This window comes from Apium graveolens, unplaced genomic scaffold (assembly GCF_009905375.1).
Source record: "Apium graveolens cultivar Ventura unplaced genomic scaffold, ASM990537v1 ctg6038, whole genome shotgun sequence".
NCBI classification, from domain to species: domain Eukaryota; kingdom Viridiplantae; phylum Streptophyta; class Magnoliopsida; order Apiales; family Apiaceae; genus Apium; species Apium graveolens.
Window position 1 is genome coordinate 136464 of NW_027419195.1, and position 12719 is coordinate 149182.

The 12719-nt window shown below is 35.5% G+C and overlaps 1 non-coding gene across 1 annotated transcript; it reads left to right on the top strand.

Annotated features, from left to right (window-relative positions):
- Positions 1 to 1079: 1079 nt before the first annotated feature.
- Positions 1080 to 1186, top strand: LOC141702982 (small nucleolar RNA R71). The gene has a single exon (XR_012567320.1). It is a non-coding gene; the product is annotated as a small nucleolar RNA R71 (small nucleolar RNA).
- Positions 1187 to 12719: the final 11533 nt, after the last annotated feature.

Below are 12719 nucleotides of genomic sequence, written 5' to 3' on the forward strand. Positions count from 1 at the left end.
GAAAGGTATGTTGATATGAAGTTTCTTGAACACCTCCAAAAACTTCTCAAACTGTTTATCCATCTTTTTTCTTCTACAGCCTCTTAGGAAAAGGAGGTGGAGGATATTTCTGTTTCTCCCCTGTATTACCCTCATGAGGACTGTGTTCCACAGTAGTCTTCCTTAGTTCTACCTCTGCTTCCTTCTACACTTCTTCTTCAGCCACAACTGTATTTTCTGAATCTTGAGATTTTTCAGGCTCTTCGTCTTGCTGAATTTGGGGGATTGCGACCTTTCCAGACCTCAAGGTGATGGCATTCACCTGCTCTTCAACTTCCCTCTTTCCTGGATTTGATTCTGTATCACTAGGAAGCGTTTCTGGTGGTCGATTCAATAAGGCATTAACAATTTGCCCTATTTGGTTCTCCAGAGTCTTGATAGAAATAACATGGCTTTAGCATATAAGAGCCTGGTTGTTGCACATAAGCCTCAACTCTTCCAATTCAGATTTTTCATTCGAAGATAGACCTGCATCATGATTTTGTTGTTGAATTTGGAGTTGTTATTTTGGTGCAATTTGTTGCTGAAAACCAGGAGGGTTGAATAGCTTATTTCTAAACTGATGGAACGGTTGTTGCATCATATTCTGATTGTTGCTCTAGCTGAAGTTAGGATGATTCCAGTTGTCAGGATAATAAGTGGCAGGAACTGGCTGCTGCGATCTCTGAAAGTTGCTCACAAACTGAGTTGAGTCACTAGATATAGCGCATTGCTCTGTCGTATGCAGACATGCACACAACTCACAAACACTGGTTATCTGCTTAACACCATAGTTAGCCAGAGAATCGATCTTCATAGACAACACCTTCAGTTGAGCAGTGATAGCCATAGGTGTATCCACTTCAAGAACTCCTGCTACCTTGCCCTATGGAAATCTCTGGGTTGAATACTGATATTCATTAGCTGCTATCAGTTCAATTAGATCATAAGCTTCCTTATAGCTCTTCGCCCATAAGGCTCCACCTGATGCTGCATCGATCATGGGTCTGGACTGTGCTCCCAACCCATTATAAAAACAAGTGATGATCATCCAATCAGGCATTCCATGATGAAGACACTTCCTAAGCATCTCCTTGTAGCGCTCCCAAGCTTCATATAAAGATTCTCCTGATTGCTACACAAATTGAGTAAAAGCATTCCTGATTGCAGCTGTCTTCGCCATAGGGAAGAATTTAGTAAGAAACTTCTAAGCAAGATCTTCCCAAGTAGTAATCGAACCAGCTGGTAGAGAGTGTAACCAGCTCTTAGCCTTGTCCCTCAGAGAGAATGGGAACAGTCTCAGCTTCATAGCATCTTCAGAAACACCGTTGAACTTGAAGGTGTCGCAGATCTCAATGAAATCCCTAATATGCATATTGGGATCTTCCGTTGAAGAACCCCAAAACTGGATTGAATTATGCACCCATTGAATTATACCAGGCTTGATCTCAAAGGTATTAGCTGTGATAGCTGGCCTGACAATGCTAGATTGAATGTCATTGATCTTGGGTTGAGAAAAATCCATCAAGGCTTTCGTTCATGCTGCTGGATCTCCCATTGTAATGAGTACCTGAAACACAAACAAATAAACTGTGAAAGTAAAAGAATCCGAGGCAGTGAACTTTAACGACCACTGATGATAAGCACATAAACTAAAAATTAATACCAAGTCCCCGGCAGCGGCGCCAAAAACTTGTTAGGGCAAAAACACGCGCTAAAATTCACGCAAGTATACGTGTTCACAAGTAGTATAAGATATAAATCAGATTCGTTCCCACAGAGACTGGTTTAGGTTAAGTTCAATTTATGCACCTATGCAACAATGTATGGTTATCGCTCAATGCTAAGACAAATAAAAAATTGGGTTTTGATTAAACTAAGAGATTATACTAAATAATATTAACTAAGAGAATTGAGGTTGAATTACTATATATGACAAACATGGGATTCTAACTTCATTACTACTTCATTTAATAGCCTTTTCGTTCTTAACCTTAGCATGTGATGGTGATTACACTAATCAGATAACACGAAACTAATAAATGCCAACTTTCGTTGCACGAGTACCATTCTACCAGACATCCACAAAAGAGATAGAAGCTGAATATGCACCAATTATATTGAGACCCTATATGTCTATAGAATTTGACAACATAATGGTTTAAGCATAAGTTATCTATATTGATTACATAGGGCAAGTAAAATGGTTAGGGTTACCCACTAATCATGCATACAATACATGAACCTATGCTAGCATGACAAGTTCTAAACCTCTATATTCACTGTCGCTTCAATAGAGATTAACACGCTATCTTATATGTTAGCTACGCACATAAGACGAATAAGCACAACCAATACTAGGATATCAATCAATCACCACAAACCAAGATATCAAATAATTAACTATTGAAATCCATAAATAAATCCGCTAGAATCCCATGATAACGATTAGCTCGTAATCGAACTCATTGTCACCATGGGTTCTAATGAAAGCATGGTATAAACAAGGTCATAATAAACTGAATAATAATTAAAGTATGAATAAACGAGATCTAGGTCAAACAAGAATGAAAACGAGCATCCAAAGTTATAACTAATTCAAAGAATCACAAGTTGAAAATAAGATCTTCTTTTTCAGAGTTGTTCTGTGCTTCTAGGTCTTCTCCTTGGTATCCCAATCTTCTCGGATGATGAAAACCCTTTTTTTTAAGTATATATAAGCCCATATTGGACCTGAACCCTTAAAATCGTCAAATTCCACTCAAAAATGGCTTTTTCAGTGAAATCAGTGAACTCAGCCGCGGATCAGCGGGCGGCCGCGCGGCACACCAGGCGGGCGCCTCCACCAACGGGCGGCTGCGCGGCACAGGCCTGTCTGGAAAAATTCTGATGAATCTTGTTTTGGCCATAACTTGAGTTCTACTCGTCAGAATTAGGCGATTCAACTGCCCACGCGAAGCTAATGAGATTCTCTACAACTTGTCAATGACCTTGGATTCCAAATCTGATAACTTTTCATCATATTTTCTTTAAAAGCTCATTTCTTCATTTAACTAATACCTGAAATGCAATAACACAAAAAAACATTAAATACCAACAACTTGAGTCCAAAACACCAATTTAAGCTTGTAATAAAGCGTTCCAAGTGGATATAAAATCCACTTATCATAAAAGTGCATTCTTCTTTGTTGAATAAAACTTCAAAGCCTTTGTCTACAAATTGGCTAATACTGAGAAGATTCACTTTAAGACCAGCTACTAGTGCTACATCATCAATGATAACATTTTCAGAAACAATCTTACCATATCCCATTGTGAATCCTTTGCTGTTGTCTCCAAAGGTCACCAATGGGCCAACTTTCTTCTCAAACTGTGATAGCAGGGCCTTATCACCTGTCATATGTCTAAAGCATCCACTGTCAATTATCCATATGACTTTCTTCACTTTGCCCTACACACAATGAGATTCAAGTATGTTTAGTAACCCGAGCAGTGTTAGGTACTTTCTTCTTGTTAACTGATTTAGCAGAAGTAAAGTGAGTTATTTCAGATAAAATAGAGTTCAAAGATTGTTGTGTATTTTCCCTTTCTGATGTAGACTCAATTTTTATTTCTTTAAGGTCTACTCTTAGTTTGTGGCAACTCTTCATCACTTTCAGGTTGCAAGGGATGCAGTCAAACTTATCACAAAATGAGTAGGGATCATCTAAATAAGCTTCATTGTATTTACAAGCTCCTTCAGTTGGCTTACTAACAACCATTTTACAAAGGTGAGTTAGATGATTTACAGAGCCACATTTTTCACACTTCTTTCCAGGAGCATCTGCAACATAAGCTAGATCATTGATTTTGTTTATCCCTATTTTCCCAATTCTATTTTTCTTCTTCTTTCCTGTATCTTCAATCTTTGTTCCTTTGACATGAGTCTTGGTGCTTTGATTGTCCATGAGATTTTTTTCAGCCTTAGAAGATTGAGTTGAGTTTGCATTTTTCTTTTCATTATCCTCATCTGCAATTTCTTTCTTGATAATCAATTCTTCTTCACTGAAGTCTACTTCACAAGCCTTGAACATAGGTGACCCAACCTTTTTCAGCATTGCTAGAACATTTTCATTCTATGTTGCTTTCTCTTTGTCCCTTATATTCTTCTTTTTGTTGTTCAAAGCATCATAATCAAGACCAATAGCAATGTTTGTACATGGTTTGATTTTCTCATGGTATTGACCAACCAATTCAGATACATTATTGAAAGACTTCAACTTTACTTTATTTTTCTCTAGTTTTTCCCTTAGCATAACTTTAATTTCATTTGCACACTTGAGCTTGTTCTTCATATAACCATTTTCTTATTTCAAAGCTTTAAGCTCCATTGTCAATAATTTAGTTTCTTTTTTTTCATTTTCAAGCTTCTCATTCAACTTAGTTAATTTTCTAACTTTTTTATTAGCAGCAACCATGTTTGTGTGAATGTGAAACATTTCTGTGCTCATCTTCTCAATATTTTCCTTATATTGATTCACATTTAAATCAGTGGTGGTAAGAGTTGGTACCTGTGATATAGATGAGGATGATTATCCTTGCTCCAAAGCCATGAGTGCATAGTTTCCAAGTTCTTCATCTTCATCAATTTCATAGTCATCCCAACTTTTACCTTCTGCAATATAAGCTTTGCTTTGCTGTTTCTTCAGAAGAGCTTCATACTTTGCTTCAAATTCAAGATAAGCTTTATCTTTTGTTACCTTCTTGGATTTCCTGCATTCTGTAGAAAAGTGGCCCAGTTCATCACAATTGAAGCACCTTATCTTAGATCTGTCAACAAATCCAGTTTTGTAGCCATTCTTGCTATCAGAATTGTACTTCTCTTTTTCCTTCCAGCTGCTGTCTTTGTTGAAAGACTGTCCTTTATTCTTGAAGTATCTTGGCTTCTTTACTCTAATATTAGAGAATTTCCTAGCCAAATAAGCCATTGACTGATCTAGCTCATCCTGTTCTTCAAGAGTATAGAACTCATCTTTTTCCAATTCCAGAATGACTTGTTCTTGTGAATCATTTGTTCTTTGCTCTCTTGCTGAGGCAACTGGAGTTTGAGATCTTGGTTCATCATTGAATGTTTGACTTTCATTTACAATTAAAGCACTTGAGCCATCCACAACATGTCCTTGACCAGATCTCAATGATTGTCTTTGAATCATCTCTAGTTCATATGTTTTGAGAATTCCATATAGAACTTCCAGTGTTATTCTGCTTAAGTCTCTCCCTTCCCTGATTACTGAGATTTTCTGTTCCAAATGATCAGGGAGAGTAAGCAGGAACTTTAGATTCACTTCTTCAGCTTCATAGTATTTGTCATAAAGTTATAAGTCATTTATCAGCTTATTGAATCTTTCAAACACATCAGTAATGCTTTCCTTTGGCTTAGCCATGAAACCCTCATACTGTGAAATCAGTATCCTTCTTTGGTTTGACCTAACTTCTTCAGTTCCTTCACAGAGAATCTCAATCTTTTCCCATATTTGCTTGGCAGTGTCACAGTTGACAATATTGTTGTACATCACATTGTCAAGTGACTCAATTAATATTAACTGTAAGCTACTATCCAGGGATACTTTCTCTTTTTCAGGATCAGTATACTCAGCAGGATCTTTTGGAGCATAAAGAGCTGGGATAATCCTGTCTCCATATGTAGATTCCTCAATTCTAACCGTAGGAATGAAAGGTCCATCCTTGAGGATCTGAATGTAGAGTGAATTGGCCATCTTGATGAACATCAACATTTCTTTTTCCAAAGAGTTTAGTTAGCTTTGTCAAAGGTAGGAATTTTGATACTACAGATTTTCTGTGTATTCATTCTTCCAAGATCTTAAATCTGTTTACTTTCAGATTTTGCTCTGATACCACTTGTTAGGAAATGAATAACACACAGAGGGGGGGGGAGGGGGTGAATGTGTTTTACTATTTTGGAGCTTTTCTTAAATGTTTATGGTTGAACAAAGTAAATTAATTCTTGTAGTGAGATGTGTTCATGCAGAGATTAAACTTGCATAAAAATTAAGAACACAGATTTTCAAAACTCACTTAATTTTATATTAAAATTAAGACTATTTTGCTACAAAATTTCTAGACTCTTTATTGATAAAGAGCTTAGCTTCTTCTTGAGAATATTACAAGAAATTTGATCTAAATTGTTACATCTGACTAAAGGACCAGTGTTAACTTTATAACTTAGTTAACTGCTAGTTTACATAGTGGATAATAAAACATGCTATTAGCTTTTCTAAACTGTCACTTGTCATTTCTATTTATAAAAAAATAGATCTTCCATTTATGGCTTAACATATCTTTAGCATCCCGTGTTCACTTTAATCTTCCTCTGTCAGTTAATCTTTTCCATTAATCTTGCACATTCTTCAAACTGCTTTTTGTAGACTTGTCAATCCAGCTGTTGGATTGTTTGTTGATTGTTTATCTTGGATATTCAACTGATCTGCAATTTTGTACTTTGAGATTGTACCTCGAGATCTCTAGTTTAGGTTTATAAAACACTTGACATCTCGATAAGTATACTGACTTATCGAGCTCTCCAGTATTCTATGTTTAGTTTGGCTTGTAGAGGTCTTCAGTTCTCTATAAGAGATTTTAGGCTTGTCGAGATCTCTAGTCTTCACATCTTCACTTTGACTTATTGATAACTCTTAGTTCTCTAGTGGCTTCTTGACTTGTCGATATCTCAGAGTTCTTTAGTCAAATTCACCTTGTCGATATCTCAGAGTTCTCTAGCGAATTTTGACTTATTGATATCTATGAGTTCTCTAATGGAACTTGACTTATCGATAACTCATAGTTCTCTACTGAATGTAGACTTGTCGATAACTTTAAGTTCTCTAGTAAAGGAATGACTTGTCGATATCTCCAATCTTTAGTTCTTCAATTTGGCTTGTCGATATCTTCTTGAGTTCTCTAGTAGTTATCCTGACTTCTCGATAAGCCATTATGGAGTTCTCGAATGACTTCTCTATAACATTAAATCTGTGACTTGTAGAGATCTTGACTTAGGGTATTTTTCTCCAAACAGATTTATTCAACTCCAAGCTTCTCCAAAATTCTTCAAGCTTCTTCAAAATTATTCTGAGGCATGATCTTCTTGATCTTCTTCCAGATAGAATCCTTAGGCTTGATACTGTTTCAGGAAAAAGACTCCAGTTTGCTCCTTTGCATTTTTACAGACTTTAAGTGTTACAAGTATAAAATACAAATTAAGATAACAATACAACTTACTTAGGGATGGCCCTAAGTTTAACTGATTACCAATAATAACAGTTCATTAATCTCCTCCTTAGATTAGATGTCCATCTGGCTTGCTTCATACTTTGATCAAAGACACTAATGATATTGTTATCTCCAGTGATCTTTGACAACATCACTAATATATTATAAAAAAATTTTGGGCTTTCAGTATAATATTGTGGGGCCCACATGTGGGGTAATGATGCAACCCTTTCGCAACGTTTTTTTAAATGTTTTTTATATATTTTTTTAAATATTTTTTGTAACACATTTAGACTGATTATTAGCAACACTATAAAAGATCTATTGCAAAGCTTTTACAAAAAATATTACAAGGAACTATTTGCAAATAGGCATGCCCATAAATAAGACCATAGTCTTAAAACCAACACAATCAACATTGTCTACCAACCATAGCATCAGTTATCCCAAATAAACACCACTACCTTAACCATCACCATACTACGATCCTCATACCACCAATTAACAACCAACCATAAAACAAAAGCGAAAGTCTTAACAAGTTAAAGTTACACACTTCAAAATCTAAATATCGTAGTACTGAGAAAAACAAAGTAGAATGATAATGCTTCTAGAACGCTTCTGACTAGGTAGAACCACCTCCGGTAATAGGAGTGGCCATGGTAACAAGAGTGCCATCATCGTGGTCACTTGAAATTGTGGCGCATAGCTCTGCCATATTGACATTGAGGCTAGGGTTTGCTTTACCTAGTTTTTTCAGCGCCCAATTAAAGTTCTCCTGCTTCTTTTTCATCTTTGCGTCAACTTCTTCTTTTTGCTGCTTCATCTTTTCTTCCAATTCTGCAGCAACTTCTTCCCTAATCTTTCTGTCAAGTCACTGATTTTCGATTTCGTCAGGCTAGAACCTTTGACAGGTGTGACAGTTCTCCCTACAAGCCAAGAAGGACCATGTCCTTTTACATCCATCAAAAGCTCATCCACACCATCAGTTGGTCCTGATAAATCACTTCCCAAGACATTTTCAATTTTTTCCTACCAAATAAAGCCAGAAACAAGTCAATCCAAATTTTTCTAATCCATAATTAAGACTAGCAGGTGATGAACTAAATTAAGAATACTTATAATTATGAAGTTAGTTACTCTTCCAACAGTTTTATACTTGCGACCGGGTTTCTCTTTCGAGTCTTAACAAAAACTGATGCGTCTGAATCTTGACCTAGATGCAAATTTAAATCCACTAAAATTTGTCAAACCAATATTAACTTTTTAAAGAAAAAAATGAAATAAAAAAAACCTTTATCTAAAATCTTTATCTACATGCGAATACTGTTCCTCATAGCACGACTACATATTTCAATATCATATAAGAATAGAAAATTGTAGACTAATATTACAACACCGTCTCTTTCATTACATCATGATCCAATATATGCCAAACAATAAAATAGCACTCTAGAGATTAAAACAAATTACTCACTACACAAGTCCTAGAACTTTAATATTGACATCATATATCTCTTATCAGAACAGTAAATAAGGCAAGTAAAAATAATTTAAATTTTCCTTTAAGAATTAGTAATTAATAAAAAAAATAAAGAACATACCATCTTATGTCGAAGTTGTGAAAATAATTTAGTACCAGCAGTGTGTGTGTGTGTCCACATATGAATGCCGATTGTTAGCATTTTTCTGGGCCTTGGTCTACAAAATACATGATAAAAATATTTCAGTGTAACTAAATACACAAAAGAGACGACAATGGGCTATAGAAAGGTATACATGAATTTCCTGATCTCCCCAATACTGCAATAACAGTTTGAATTCCTCGAGTGGAATTTCAGCAGGCCTGTTTGCTAACCTCTCCTCATCGGTGTCATATGCAATAAAATGTTTTGTCTTGGTACGACTCTTGTACCCCTTCCAATCAGCATTAATTGACTTCAACACCCAGGCTTCCAACTCATCAGGAAATATGTATCGTTGCTTACATACAAATCAAAAATTAATTATTTGAATTTCAGTTTAGAAGTAAGGAAATTGAGAAAAATCAATTATATACAAATTTCCTACTATTACCAACATTTTACACTTGCAAATTCCTACTATGACCAATATTTTAATATAAGCAAGAAAATTGAAAAAAATTACAGTTTAGAATACCTTGACATAATTCAGCAAAATGGTGTTTAAATTTCAGGAACATCTTTCCAAGATTTATAGGTAAGTGGCACACACTTCTTCAATATCCCAAGAAATTGACCAAATTCAAACACAACTTTGTCATTGTCGATATAGGTTGGAATTCCTTATTCATGTCTAGGACAATTCTTTTGTCAAAGGGCCTTATATGAATATTATTCATAATTGTTGGCCCTCTTTTCTATTTAGGAACTTTAATTGTAATTGTCAAGTATACATATGATGAAAGATAGACAATTAACACCAAATAATTTCATACATAATTCAAGTACACACCAGAAATAACGAGAATTGCGAAACTAAAGATGCTAACCATGTTCGGATTCTTCTCCAAGATCAGGAAATGCATATTTTGCATCAACTCGCTCATTTGCGGTTCCACTTCCGGTACCAATTTCTGCATTTTTCTCAGCATTTTATTTCTCTTAACGCTTCCGCATAGCTAAATAAGCTGCCATTGTTCCTAATCTCTCAATTTGTGGCAACTGGATTTGTGCAACAGGCTCCATTAGAACTGAAGCATGTGGTGCCTCGACTGATGCATCTTTTTGTGGGGCAGTTGTACCATTCAACCATGAACAGGTTGTTGGTCTACCACTAGGAGGCTTCCTATTGAGCTCTTTTTTACTTCTCTGTAGTGTAGAAAACAATTATGCAATAAAATTAAATTTGCAGGCATAATTAATATTAAATTTAAATGAACCAGTACTAGACATGACACACTTTTCTTTTTTTTCTCTCCATTATCAACTTATTTACTTTCCTCTGCTCAGGATCTCCAGGATCATATTCAGAGCCTTCCTCTTGAATAGCGTCTTTTCCTGAACCGTTTTCCTTTCGTCTCAGCTCTAACATCTACCACTAGTTTAGGCTAGCCTAGCTGCTTCAACCTCAGATTATTGTTTGTGATATTAATAGCTCTCTCTTTTTCATACTCTGTAAGGGGGTGGTAGAGGTAGGTAAACATGATGCAAATTTTAGAATTGCATGGCAATATACTCTACTTTAGTAAAAAAAAAGTGAACATAATGAAGGCTTACTTCAATTTCATTTCCCCCCATATTTTCATCTTCATTTGGTGGATTTTTTTAATCCAATTTCCTATTCATACTTGCAATTTTCACAGTTGCATCATGAACCTCTTGACCATTATGAGCTGATTTTGGATGATTGTTAACCTCTTGATTATTCAACCATGTTAACTTATTGGGATTGTTCACTTGCAACTGATTCAGCTGTGTAGACCTCGGAGGACTGTTGACATCTTGTGGATTGTTAATCCGTACAAACTTCTGAGGACTAATGTGTACACCAGCTTTTTTCTTTTTTTGTTGTTGTTGGAGTTGGTGAGCGGTCACAAACATTCGTTTCATTACATTTTTAGCTGTAATAAAATAGTCATCAAAACTAAAGGCAAGTGATATCTAGGGTGGATTCGAGCTGTGAAAATTGAGTAAATTCAAATAACAATACCTGCAAATAGATTTGGCCTAGGTCGCATCACCACATGTGGCTGCATCTGTTTCAAAGGTTGGATCTTATGATTGACCACATTATCAACATAAAAATTCAGGTAGCCAAGATTTTCTACTCCTTTATCATATTTATTAAGGTCTACATCATTGCCACATAATTTCCACCCTTCTTTGTTTGTATATATTCCTCCGATTTCTGAGTATCCAAGATCATCCTTAACATACTCCATTAGTACCGTTTAAGACCACCTATCACGCTCAACATACTTAAAAATAGTCAGTGCCCTCCAATATAGCTATTATGTTAAAATTGACCCTTGTGATAAATCCTGACATGGAATGAATCATCTTCCATCCTGAAAAAAATCATAGAAAATAATAGATTAGGCAAGTACAATGATATTAATATTATGCCACTTATAAGAAAACAAACGTTTATAACAAAAAAGCCATTTGTAAACTAAAATTAAAATTCAACTAAAATTGCCACTTTTTAACGTTTATAACAAAAAACCCATTTTTAACTAAAATGCAACTCAAACAACCACTAATTAACTAATGAAAAAATGCAACTTAAACAAGCACTTATAAGAAAACAACCACTTAAATTAAAAATACTGAAGTATAAGTACTGAAAATTACAATTTAAGCATATCAAATCATCACGTTACAAAGAAATAAGCTAAATACTAGCATGATAATTAAATATTCTGGATTCTAATTCTAAGAAGCATTTTCTTCCTCTTCGATAACAGGGATCTCTATTATTGGGGCATCATATCTGTGCCAATGAATATCATTAACTTCAACGCCCGCACGACTAGAGTGAGTCTCGTTGATAACTGGATCGTTTAACCCAACTTCATTTGCATCTGGGCTTTCAACCTCAGACCAGTCTCTTGGAAGTTTCTTGATAACATTGTGGTATGATTTATAAACAGGATCTTGTAAGTAGTAGTTTCTTGATTTTTCTCTCCTTCGTATATAAATACCGTCTAATATTAGATGTGAAACCATACAGCAATTTAGCATTCTCCAACACTGCACAAAAACTTTCTTTTTCCTTATTCTTCATATCAAATATAGCAGCCCTTATCTCGTACGCTTTCCCATCACTTGTTAAAACCGGATATAGGTCCTTCCTGATGCCAATTTCTTGAAGATCAAACCGAGCATTTAAATGGTCTTTCGATTTCCCACCCATATTTAGAAAAGTACCAAGTATGCTATCACATAGGGTTTTTTCTATGTGCATAACATCAAGGTTATGTCGATGTAAGTTCCGACTCCAATATGGTTAATAAAAAAAATGATTTGTTTTAAAAGGAGAATCATTTTTTCCCCTTTCTTCTTCCCGCCCTTTGTCTTGCTTTTAGCACCCCCAACTGGTTCTGAAAACCAGTTAATAATTCTTCAACCTCCAGCCCCGATAAAATTGGCGGACTCCTTCCTATTTCAATTTCACCATTGAACCTCTTTTTATCAAACCTCTACTTGTGGTTCGGCTCTAAAAATTTCCTATGGTTTATGTAGCACACTTTCTTACTATGTTTTAAGTACGAGGAAGAAGTCTCGTAGTAGCATATCGTACAGCCTAAATAGCCCTTTGTGCTCCAACCGGATAGCATTGTGTACCCCGGAAAATCTCTAATGGTCCATAAAATACTTGCACGTAGATTAAAATTTTCTCCAGCTAAAGCATCATAAGTTTCTATGCCTTTATCCCATAAATCTTTCATCTGGGTGATAAGGGGCTGCATA